This window comes from Rattus norvegicus, chromosome 11 (genome assembly GCF_021556685.1).
Source record: "Rattus norvegicus strain SHRSP/BbbUtx chromosome 11, alternate assembly SHRSP_T2T, whole genome shotgun sequence".
Lineage (NCBI taxonomy): Eukaryota > Metazoa > Chordata > Mammalia > Rodentia > Muridae > Rattus > Rattus norvegicus.
This window is the reverse complement of record NC_141544.1, coordinates 94,925,494-94,938,884: the sequence shown is the minus strand read 5'-3', so window position 1 is coordinate 94,938,884 and position 13,391 is coordinate 94,925,494. Positions and strand designations below refer to the sequence as shown.

Below are 13,391 nucleotides of genomic sequence, written 5' to 3'. Positions count from 1 at the left end.
GCCTGCCCCACATGTGGCCCATACATATACAGCCACCCAATTAGACAAGATGGATGAAGCAAAGAAGTGCAGACCGACAGGAGCCGGATGTAGATTGCTCCTGAGAGACACAGCCAGAATACAGCAAATACAGAGGCGAATGCCAGCAGCAAACCACTGAACTGAGAATAGGTCCCCTATTGAAGGAATCAGAGAAAGAACTGGAAGAGCTTGAAGGGGCTTGAGACCCCATATGTACAACAATGCCAAGCAACCAGAGCTTCCAGGGACTAAGCCACTACCTAAAGACTATACATGGACTGACCCTGGACTCTGACCTCATAGGTAGCAATGAATGTCCTAGTAAGAGCACCAGTGGAAGGGGAAGCCCTTGGTCCTGCTAAGACTGAACCCGCAGTGAACTAGACTGTTGGGGGGAGGGCGGCAATGGGGGGAGGGTTGGGAGGGGAACACCCATAAGGAAGGGGAGGGGGGAGGGGGACGTTTGCCCGGAAACCAAAGAATTATTATTAAGTATTAAATAAATTTAAAAAAAATATGCCCTAAGACTATCAACAGCGGGGACACTCCCAAGCTTCCACATTGCTAATGCCTCTCCTCCAATACTCCTGAAGTATTACTTACTAAAATCTATATACCCCTGAGTTTGCTCTTCCCAGGTTCTTACATGGCTGTACACTCTCACTTCTCCAGATCTCAGGCCTAATCTTTCTGCTTCCCTGACATGCAATTCTAAAACCTTCCTCCTATAGTTCCATTGCCTGGGAAATCTAAAGTCCTGCCTCTATCTCCCTGAATAACCTCTGGCTGCCAACAACTTTCATTCACCAATCAAAGACAACTGAGGACAGGGACCCTCAGCATCTTACAGGTAAATGTCTGGGTTCCCATGTAATTTGGGGAGCCAAACTACGACAAATAGTAGTAGAACCAATCCACAATAGTTGCCATCACTCCACTGGGGGACCTGTTTAACTAGTGGAGGTAGTTTCTTCACATTCCATCTCTTTATTGTTGAGCATTTTGGCTAAGATCACACCCATTGAGTCTAGGGAGCCTCTCACATCCCAGGTCTCTGGGACTTTCTACAGGTTTACCCCACCCATGGCTGCTGCATATTTGCATTCATAATTCTAGCCCTCTGGGCTTCTTTCTTGTGAGCCCCAATACCTGATCCTGCCCCCTTTTTACCTCCCTCTCTTCTCCCCCCTCCCTGTACCTCCCTCCCTCTGTCTCCCATGATAATTTGTTCCCCCTTCTAAGTGAGATTTAAGGATCCTCACTTGGGCCTTCCTTCTTGCTTAATTTCTTAGTGTCTGTGAGCTATATAGTGGATATTCTGTACTTTTTGGCTAATATCCACTCATCAGTGAGTATATGCTATGCATATACCTTTTGGGTCTAGGTAATATCACTCAGGATGATATTTTCTAATTCCATCCATTCACCGGCAAAAATCATGATGTCCTTGTTTTTAATAGCTTAATAGTATTCTATTATGTAAATGAACTACATTTTTATATCAATTCTTCAAATGAGGGACATCTGGGTTGCTTCCAGTTTCTGGCTATTATGAGTAAGGTTGACCTGAACATAGTGGAGTAGCTGTCCTTCTGGTATAGTAAAGAATTTTTTGAGTATATGGCCAGGAGCAGTATAGCTGGGTCTTTAGATAGAAATTTTCAATGTTTTGAGGAACTACCAAATTGATTTCAAGAGTAGTTGCAAAAGTTGCAATCACACCAGCGATGGAGGACTCTTACCCTTTCTCCACATCCCTCCCAGGATATGCTGTCGCTTGAGTTTTTGATCTTAGCCATTCGGACTGGTATAACATCTCCAGGTCGTTTGATTTGCATTTCCCCAATGACTAAGGATATTGAACATTTCTTTAAATGCCTCTCAGCCCTTAGAGATTCCTCTGTTGTGAATTCTGCTTAGTTCTATACCCCATCTTTTGATTGTGTTATTTGGTTTTATGCAGTCTAACTTCTTTGGTTTTTTCTTTTGGTTGGTGATTAGCCCTCTATCAGATGTAGAGTTAGTCAAGCTCTTATCCCAATCTGTACATTGCTGTTTTGTCTTATTGACAGTGACCTTCGCCTTGCAGAAGCTTTTCAGTATCAAGATATCACATTTATCAATTGTTGATCTTAGATTAGAGCCTGAGCCGTTGGTGTTCTGTTCAGGAAATTCTCTCCTGTACCAATGTGTTTGAGGCTCTTTCACATTTCTCATTTCACATTTTCTCTTCCATTAGATTCAATGCATCTGGTTTTATGTGGAGGCCCTTGATGCACTTGTACTTGAGCTTTGTGCAAGATGATGAATGTGGATAAATTTGCATTCTACTACATTCCAATCCCAGTTAGACCAACACCATTTGTTGAAGATGCTTTCTTTTATCTAGTATATGGCTTTGTCTTCTTTGTTGAAAACCAAGTGTCCATATGTGTGTGCATTTATTTTTGAGTCTTCCTATTCCAACTCTATTCCAATGATCTACCTGTACTGGGTTGGCCTAATGCTACTTGTATTTTAATGTTAATATTGGGCCCCAACTCTCATTGGCTCAGAGAGGAGAGAGTCCTCATGTAAGATGCTGAGTAACCCTGCCTCCAAGTTATTTCTGATTGGTAAATAAAAATGGCAGCAGCCAATAGCTGAGCAGAAAAGACATAGGCAAGGTTTAGGTTTTGTGAGCTTGGGGTCAGTGGAGACCACAAGGAGGAAGAAGGTGAATGGAGGAGAGAGAAACCACCATGGTTTGGGAGAAGGAAGAAGACACTCTGGGTTAGGTGAGCCATAAAAACATGGCTCTGATAGCTGGTGAATTAGAGTTCAGAGCAGCCCAGATGAAACATAGTAAATAGTAAGTAATTACTCAGGGTTGTTGATAGGAAACTAGATTCTAATGACACAGAAAGTACTATTCATCCAGCTCTTGTGCTGCTTAAAACTTACTGCAAATATGAAGGTTTTGTGTCTTTCATCTGGGAACTATAATAGCCAAGGGAAGGTAAAAATTTCAGGCCAGTATTAAATAATTATTACGAACTCTATCTGTCTGTCTTTGTACCAAGACTATGTGGTTTTTAACACAGTTGCTCTGTAGTACATCTTGAGGTCAGGGATGATGATTCCCTCAGAAGATCTTTTATATTTTAGATTTGTTTTGGCTCGCATGGATTGTTTTGTTTCCCTTATGAAGTTGAGAATTGCTCTTTCCATGTCTGTGAAGAATTGTGTTGGGATTTTAATGGGTGTTGTACTGAATCTGTAGATTGCATTTGCTAAGATGGCTATTTTCACTATATTAATTCTATGGATCCATGAGCATGGAATATCTTTCCATCTTCTGACACATTTTACAACTTCATTCTTCAGGGAACTAAAGTTCTTGTCATACAGATAGATCTTTTACTTGCTTGGTTAAAGTTACACCAAGATATTTTGTATTATTTATAGGTATTCTAAAGGATATTGTTTGCCTGTTTTCTTTCTCAGCACATTCATCATTTGTATAAAGGAAGGCTATTGATTGGTTTAAGTTAATTGTATATCCAGTCACTTAGCTGAAGTTGTTTATCATCTGGAGGAGTCTGTGATAGAATTTTGGGGATTGCTTATGTACACTGTCATACTATCTACAAATAGTAATACTATAAATTCTTCCTTTCTAATTCGTGTCCCCTTTTGTTCTCTTATTGCTCTACCTAGAACTTTGAGTACTATATTGAATAGATAGCAAGAGAGTAGGAAGACTTGTGTCTTCTTGATTTTAGTGGGACTGTTTCAAGTTCCTCTCCATTTAATTTGATGTTGGTTTACTTATATTATGTTTAGGCATGTGCCATGCATTCACGACGTCTCCAAGACTTTTAAAATGAGGGGTGGTGCATTTTGTCACAAGATATTTCAGCATCTAATGAAATGGTCATGACTTTTTGCCTATATAGAGAATTATGTTGACAGATTTTTTTTGAATATTGAAACATCTCTGCATCCCTGGAATGAAGCCTACTTGATCATGATGAATTTTTTTTATGTGTTCTTGGATTCAGTTTGTGAGAAATTTATTGAATATTTTTTGCATTGATATTCATAATCAAACTCAGTCTGAAATTATTTGTTGGGTCTTTCTGTGACTGAGGTATCAGAGTAACTGTGACTACATAGAATGGATTAGGTAGAGATCCTGTTTCTATTTTGTGGAGTAGTTTGAAGAGTATTGGTATTAACTCTTCTTTGAAGGTCTGTTAGAATTCTCCACTAAAACCCTCTGGCCCTGGGCTTTTTTGGTTGGGAGGGTTTGGTTGACTATTTCTATTTGCTTAGGTTTTTATTGCACTGTTTAGATAGCTTATTTGATAGATCCTGATTTAACTTTGGTATGTGGTAGTAACTGTCTAGAAAATCATCCATTTGATCTAGATTTTCCAGTTCTGTGAAGCTTTTAGAAGTAAGATCTCATGGTTTTTTAATTTCCTCAGTTTCTGTTTTTATGTCTTCTTTTTCTGATTTTGTTAACTGGATACTGTCTCTAAGTCTTTCAGTTAGTTTTGTTTATCTACATTGTTGATTTTCTCAAAGAACCATTTCTTGGTTTTTCTGACTCTTCAATTGTTTTTTGTTTCTAATTATTTGGTTTCAGCTCTGAGTTTGATTATTTCCCGAAGTCTACTCCTTCTGTGTGTTTGCTTCCTTTTTTTCTAGAGCTTTATGATGTGCTGTTAAGTTACTAGTATAGAATTTCTCCAGTTTTTTTTTATGAAGTCACTTAATGATATGATTTTTCCAATTAACACTTTTTTCACTCTGTGCCATAAGTTTGGGTATGTTGTCCCTTCAGCTACAATGAATTCTAGAAGGTCTTTAATTCTTTCTCTATTTCTTTCCTGACAATCTTACCATTGAGTAGAGAGTTGTTCAGTTTTCATTAATATGTGAGCTTTCTATTGTTGTTTTGATGTTGTTGATGTTGTTGTTGTTGTTGTTGTTGTTGTTGTTGTTGTTGTTGTTGAAATCCAACCTTAGTCTGTGGTTATCTGATACAATGCATGGGATTATGTCAATCTTCTTAAATCTATTGAGGTTTGTTTTGTGACCAGTTACATGGTCAGTTTTGGAGAAGATCCCATGACATGATGAGAAGAAGATATTCTCTTGTTTCAGCATGAAATATTCTATAGATATCTGTTAACTGTGTTTGGTTGATAACATGCTAGTTTCACGATGTCTCGTTTAGTTTCTTTTTCAATGACCCATCCATTTGGTGAGAGTGAGTAGTTGAAATCAACCACTACTATTGTGTGAAATTCAATGTTTATTTTGAGATTTAGTGAAATTTATATTACCAATGTGGGTGCCCTTGCATTTGGTGTATAGATCTTCAGAATTGGGACTTTATCTTGGTGAATTGTTCCTTTGATGAAAATGAAGTGTTCTTCACCATCCTTTTTTATTTCTTCTGGTTAAAAGTCTATGTTATTGGGTATTAGATTGGCTACTCCATTTGTTTCATGGGACCATCTGCTTGGAAAACTTGTTTCCATCCCTTTACCCTATGTGGTAATGGCTTTCTTTGCTTCTGAAGTGTGTCTCTTGTATGCACCAAAATGATGGATCCTGTTCGCGGTTCCTTGTGTCTTTTTATTGGTGAATTGAGTCCATTGTTGTTGAGAAATATAATGATCAATCATTGTTAGTGTCTCTTACTTTTGTTGTTGGAGGAATTATGTGTGTATGATTCTTTTATTTTGGGTTTGTTGTGATATGATTAATTTCTTGTGTTTTCTTTGTGTAGTTATATTCCTTGTGTTGGAGTTGTCCTTCTAGTATCTGCTATAGGGCTGGATTAATAGAAACATATTGTTTAAATTTGGTATTGTCATGGAATATCTTGGTTTCTCCACCTATGATGATAGAGAGTTCTCCTGGGTATAACAGTCTGTGGTCTCACAGGGTCTGTGTACCACCTGTTCAGGATCTTCTGGCTTTTAGTATCTCTACTAAGAAGTCTGGTGTACTTACCCCTTTTAATATTCTTTCTTTGTTCTGTAAATTTAGTGTTTTGATTATTATATGGTGAGTGGATTTTCTTTTCTGGTCCAATCTATTTGGTGTTCTTTGGTGTAGGCTTCTACATTTATGGCCATCTCTTCCTTTAGGTTAGGGAAGATTTATTGTATGATTTTGTAGAAGATAGTTTCTTGCTCTTTGTACTGAGAATCATCACTCCCTTCTACTGCTATTATTCTTAAGGTTGGTGTTTTCTTTTTGTCCAATCTTCCTGGATGTTTTGTGTTAGAAACATTTACTCTTTAAATTTTCTTTGATGGATGCATCAACATCTTGTACAGTACCTTTTACACCTGAGATTTTCTTTTCCATCTCTTGTATTTTGTTGGTAATACCTGCATCTGTAGTTCCTGTTCTGTTTCCTATGTTTTCCATCTCCAGGGTTGCATCCATTTGTGGTTTCTTTATTATTTTTATTTTCTCTTTTTAGGTCTTGGTCCATTTTGTTCAATTCCTTCACCTTTTTGATTGTATTTTCTTATATTTCTTTAGGAGATTTGTTTCATTTTTCAGGAGTTTATCCTGTTTACCTGTGCTTTCCTTTATTATTTCCTCACTGAATGTGCAGCCAGCTCTTGGGCATTTGTGTGGTCTCATAGTCAGCGCAGCCAGGCCTACATGCAAGCAGCCATGTCTAAGGGACCAGCAGTTGGCATTGATCTTTGCACCACCTACTCCTGTGTGGGTGTCTTCCAGCATGAAAAGGTGGAAATAATTGCCAATAACCAGGGTAACTGCACCAAGCCAAGCTATGTTGCTTCCACCAACTCAGAATGATTAATTGGGGATGCAACCAAGAATCAGGTTGCAATGAACTCCACCAACACATTTTTTATCCAAACAGATGATTGGACATAGGTTTGATGATGCTCTTGTTCAGTCTGACATGAAGGATTGGCCCTTCATGGTGGTGAATGATGCAGGCTGGCCCAAGGTCCAAGTTGAATACAAAAGGGGAGACACAAAGCTTCTATACAGAGGAAGTATCCTAGGTGGTTCTGACAAAGATGAAGGAAATTACAGAAGCATAATTTGGAAAGACTGTTACCAATGCTGTGGTCACAGTGTCACCTTACTTCAGTAACTCTTGGGGGGCAGGCAACAAAAGATGCTGGAATTATTGCTGGCCTCAATGTGCTTCAAATTACCAATGAACCAACTGCTGCTGCTGTTGCCTATGGCTTAGATAAGAAGGTCAGAACTGAAAGGAATGTGCTGATTTTTTTACTTGGGAGGTGGCACTTTTGATGTGTCAATCCTCACTATTGAGGATGGAATTTTTGAAGTCAAATCAACAGCTGGAAATACCCACTTGGGTGGGAAAGACTTTGATAAATGAATGATCATCAATTTCATTGTTGAGTTTAAGTGAAAGCACAAGAAGGACATCAGTGAGAACAAGAGAGCTGTCTGGCATCTCCAGACTTCCTTGAGTGGACCAAGTGCACCCTCTCCTCCACCACCCAGGCCAATATTAAAATTGATTCTCTCTATGAGGAAATTGACTTCTAAAACTTCAGTACCCATGCTTGATTTGAGGAATTGAATGCTGATCTGTTCCATGGCACACTGGACCCTGTAGAGAAGGCCCTTCAAAATGCCAAACTAGACAAGTCACAGATCCATGATATTGTCTTGGTAGGTTGTTCTACCAGGATCCCCAAGATTCAGAAACTTCTGCAAGACATTTTCAATGGAAAAGAACTGAATAAGAACATTAACCCCCATGAAGCTATTGCCTATGGTGCAGCTGTCCTGGCAGCCATTCTATCTGGAGACAAGTCTGAGAATGTTCCGAATTTGCTGCTTTTGGATGTCATCCCTCCTTCCTTTGGGATTGAAACTGCTGGTGGAGTCATGACTGTCCTCATCAAGTACAATACCACCATTCCCATCAAGTAGACACAGACTTTCACCACCTACCCTGACAAAAGTCAGGTGTACTGATCCAGGTATATGAAGGTGAAAGGACCATGACCCAAAGACGTACAACCTACTTGGAAATTTGAGCTCACAAGCATACCTCCAGCACCCTGTAGGGTTCCTCACATTGAGGTTACTTTTGACAATGGTGCCAATGGCATCCTCAATGTTTCTGCTGTAGATATGAGCACAAGAAGGAGAACAAGATCACCATCACTAATGACAATGGCCACTTGAGTAAGGAGGACATTGAGCACATGGTCCAAAAAGCTGAGAAGTACAAAGCTGAGGATAGAAGCAGAGAGATAAAGTTTCCTTCAAGGTTTCACTGGAGTCTTATGCATTCAACATGAAAGCAACTTTTGAAAATGAGAAACCTCAAGGCAAGATCAACGATGACAAATGGAGAGTCTTGACAAGTGCTAACATCATCAGCTGACTTGATAAGAACCAGACTTCAGAGAAGGATGAATTTGAGCATCAGCAGAAAGAACTAGATAAAGTCTGCAACCCTAGCATTGCCAAGCTGTACCAGAGTGCTGGTGGCATGCCTGGAGAAATGCCTGGTGACTTCCTGGATGGACTCCTCCATCTGGTGGTGTTTCTTCAGGCCCCACAATTGAAGAGGTGGATTAAATCAGTCCAAGTAGAGGGTATAGCATTGTTCCACAAAGACCCAAAACAAGTAACATAGAGTAATAAAACTATTCAAATTGGCACCAATAAATAAATAAATAAATAAAGGAGTTATTTATATCCTCCTTAAAGGCTTCTATTATTTTCATGAAATGGGATTTTAAGTCAGAATCTTGCTCTTCAAATGTGTTAGTATAGCCAGGACTTCTTATGATAAGAAATGGGGTTTTGATGTTTCCAAATTACGTTGGATTTTGTTGCTTATGTTCTTGCACTTGCCTTTCACCATTAGAATATCTCCGGCATTAAGTGTTCTGGGTGTCTTGGATTGGAGTGGGCCTCTCAGAGGCAGGTAGAACTATGTGACAAGGCCTCCTGAGAGGCAGGCATTGCTATCTCTGGTTAGGGAAGGTCTCCTGTGTCCCTGGTTAGAGAAAGCCTCATGTGTCCCTGGTTATGGCAAACCTCCTGGAATACAGGCAGGCTGTGAGGAAGTGGGGACAGGCCCATGGATTTACCATGGGTACAGTTGTAGGTGCAGACTGGAAGGGCCTAAAATATTCTTAAAATGAAACTGTTAGTGCTAAAATAAATATCTCTATACAGAAACAAGTAGGACTAATTAAAATGAATTATTTGGGTTTATAATTTTTAAATTATAAACTTTTGAACATTATATTAAGTCTATGTATCTCAAATGTTCATTTGAATAATTAAATGTGTCCAACAAAAGCTAGAAAATATTTTACAATATATTTCTTAGTCTTTCATGAAATAAACAAAAATATTCAGAATTGATAAGCTGCTACAATTTGAATCACTCATTGGTCTTAGTAGAATGCAGTGATGAAAAGAAGCCTCCAACATTCTGGAAATAATGAGATTTTTTTTCTAAACACTGTTATTGCCATTTCATGTAGTTACAAATTAGATTCTCTTTTATTCAGGAATGATGCCTTAGGCAAATTTTGTAGATGTCAAAACCCACAATACAGAAGACAACCACAATGACCCCAACCACAGGAAGCACAACTGTGTAGTCAGACAAACACTATGTCCACTAGTCATCCACTCTGAAATAAAACAAATACAATATAGCAGGTAAGATTGGGTGATGACGGACCAGAGTGGAAAGGACATGAACATATTTGATCATGACTTTTTCTTTGTTGATTGCCTGACAAATTGATTAACTGGTTGATTGTACTGCTGGGCATCTAACCAAAACTTTATGCCTTCTAGGCAAGCATTCTACAACTGAGTTACACCTACAGAGATGGGGGTAGATTATTCACCTTTGAAATTCTCTTGTTCATAAAATAAGCATATAGTATATATGATTCTTAAGTAATTATATAAGTCAGTCCTATTTGAGCCATTAATATCAAATTCTTGTAATACACACTTTCTGAATTGAGAAAAGATATTTCCAAGAGTGCTCCCTGAGAAGTGAGATGTTCCTATTTAAAAGAAATCAGTTATATCAGTAGATTATAAAACATTGTCTCATAATCTGTACTTTGTCTTTACTTTATAAACATCTTTGTCACTCTTAAGCTTTGATTGTATAATTCTTAACTCATATTTAAGAATATGTATAATTATCAGAGCTTAAAAGTGAGACATTATATACTTGACACAACTGTTTTTCTTCAGTCCTAGAGAACACCTTATTCAATTGATTAAATTTATTAACTAGGTCAGAGACTAACCTATCTCAACTGGAAAATAATGAAGTGGACTAAAAATAAATAGAAAAAATAATAGAATTCCCAGTGGAATATGGAATTTGAAAGAGAAGAGAATAAACAAAGAATTAGATCTATATCTCAGTCAAAGAGATAAGATGCTTGTGTGAAATCTTGGAATGAATCAATCCTGTACATCTAGAGTTTGGGAAAGAGATGAAAATGACAGAGTTTCCCCCCTCCCCAAAATATGTTTTTATATCAAACAAAAAATATTTGCAATAAAGTAATTTGATTTGGCACTGAACAATACTTAGAAGGAGACATATTTAGGGATTCTTTTGCTGTGAAGAGAAACCATGACTATAGTAACCCATAAAGGAAGCATTTAATAGAAATTGGCTTACATGTCAAAAGTTTCTTCCCTTATCGTCATGATGGGAATGCAGACAAACAGAGTGGTGGAATGGTAGTTCAGAGTTCTATATCTGGATCAGCAGGCACCAGGAAGAGAGTCCTGGCTTAAGGATTTGAAACTTCAACCATCACTTTCTCCATCAAGCCTATCTCTGCTTCAATGAGGTTAAACCTCCTTATAGTACCTCCTCTTATAGTACCAGGTTATGAGAGCTATTTTCATTCAAACTGTCACACAGGATTACAATATCATATGCCTTATTAATTTAACAAAAATACTGATATTGCTATATATGCTTATCTGCTACAGCAGACGGTATACAACTGACAATTTAAGAAATTCAATAAATAACTGTTTTGCATTCCGAATCAGGACAATAGAAACTAAAGGGAATTTTTTAATTAGTTAAAAGTACTTTGGTTCTCAGGAATGACATAGGCACATATAACCTTTCAAGGTTAATCTATTCAGAATATAGACATGTTTAGTTACTTATCAATATTTGAGAAAAATTATTACTACAGACCTCAGGGTATTCTCAAACTTGAGACATCCAAAACTTAGCTTCCTATAAGCAGAGATCAAAACTGAGCAGCACCATACGTGGCCTATTATTAGGTATTTCCTATATGAAAAAGTAGCCTTCTTCTACTCAGAACAAGAAAAGCCAAGGATCAGATGGGTTTAATGGAGAATTCTATCAGACCTTCATAAAAGACCTAATACCAATACTGTCCAAACTATTCTACAAAATAGAAACAGAAGGAACACTACCCAATTTCTTCTATGAAGCCAGAATTACACTTATACCTAAACCACACAAAAACCCAACAAAGAGAACATCAGATAAGTTTCTCTTACAAATATTAATGCAAAATATTCAATTAAAATTCTTGAAAAATGAATCAAAGAATACACCAAAGCAATCAGCCATCATGAGCAAGAAGGCTTCATCACAATAATCAAACTTGGGGCTGAAATCAACCAAGTAGAAAGAAAAAGAACTACACAAAGAGTCAAAAAATAGGAGCTGCTTCTTGGAGAAAATCAACAAGACAGTTAAACCCTTGGCCAGACTAACCAGAGGACACAGAGAGTATATCCAAATTAACAAAATTAGAAATGAAAAGGGAGACATATTAACAAAATCTGAGGAAATCCAAAAAAAATCAATAGATCCTTCTACAAAAGCCTATATTCAAAAAATAGAAAATCTGGATAAAATAGACAAATTTCTAGACATACATGAGGTACCAAATCAGGATCAGAAAACCATCTCAACAGTCAAACAACTGCTAAAGAACTAGAAGTAGTTTTTAAAAGTCTCCCAAACAATAAAAGGCCAGGACCAGATAGGTTTAGTGCAGAATTCTTCATAGAGGACCTAATACCAATAATCTCCAAACTATTCCACAAAATAGAAACAGAAGGAAGATGACCAAATCCTTTCTATGAAGCCACAATTACACTTATACCTAAACCACTCAGAGACCCAACAAAGAAAGAAAACTTCAGACATTACAGACCACTTTTCCTTATGAATGTTAATGCAAAAATACTCAATAAAATTCTCACGAACTGAATCTAAGAACACATCAAAACAGTCATCCATCATGATCAAGTAGGCTTTATCCCAGAGATGCAGGGATGGTTCAATATAAGGAAATTCATCAATGTAACTCACTACATAAACAAACTCAAAAAAAAAAAAAAACACATGATCATCTCATTAGATGCTGAGAAAGCATTTGATAAAATTCAACCTCCCTTCACATTAAAATTCTTGGAAAGATCAGGAATTCAAAGTGCATACCTAAACATAGTAAAAACAATATAGAAAAAGTGGTAGTCAGCATCATAAAAAAATTGAGAGAAAATTGAAACAAACCCACTAAAATCAGGGACTAGACAAGGCTACCCACTGTCTCCCTACTTATTTAATATAGTACTCAAAGTCATAGACAGAGCAATCATACAACAAAAGGAGGTCAAAGAATACAAATTGAAAAGGAAGAAGTCAAAATATCACTATTTGAAGATAATACGATAGTATACTTAAGTGACACCAAAAGTTCCACCAGAAAACTATTAAGCCTGATAAACAATTTAAGCAAAGTGGCTGGAAATAAAATTAACTCAAGCAAATCAGTAGCCTTCCCCAACACAAATGATAAACAAGCTGAGAAATTAGGGAAACAACACCCTTCATAACAGCCCCAAATAATATAAAATGCCTTGGTGTGACTTTAAGCAAGTGAAAGATCTGTATGATAGGAAATTCAAGTCTCTGAAGAAAGAAATTGAAGAAGATCTCAGAAGATGGAAAGGTCACCCATGTTCATGGATTGGCAGGATTAATATAGTAAAAATGGCCATTTTACCAAAAGCAATCTACAGATTCAGTGCAATCCCCATCAAAATTTCAATCCAATTCTTCATAGGGTTAGAAAGAACAATTTGCAAATTCATCTGGAATAACAAAAAACCCAGGATAGCTAAAACTATCCTCAACAATAAAAGGACTTCTGGGGGAATCACCAACCCTGACCTCAAACAGTATTGCAGAGCAATAGTGATTAAAAAAAATGCATGGTATTGGTATAGAGACTGGCTGACAGACCAGTGGAATAGAATTGAAGACCCAG

General features: G+C 37.4%; 1 pseudogene; it reads left to right on the top strand.

Annotated features, from left to right (window-relative positions):
- The first annotated feature begins 6,711 nt into the window (after positions 1 to 6,711).
- Hspa8-ps7 (heat shock protein family A (Hsp70) member 8, pseudogene 7) lies at positions 6,712 to 8,640 on the top strand (annotated as a pseudogene).
- The last annotated feature ends 4,751 nt before the right edge of the window (positions 8,641 to 13,391 follow it).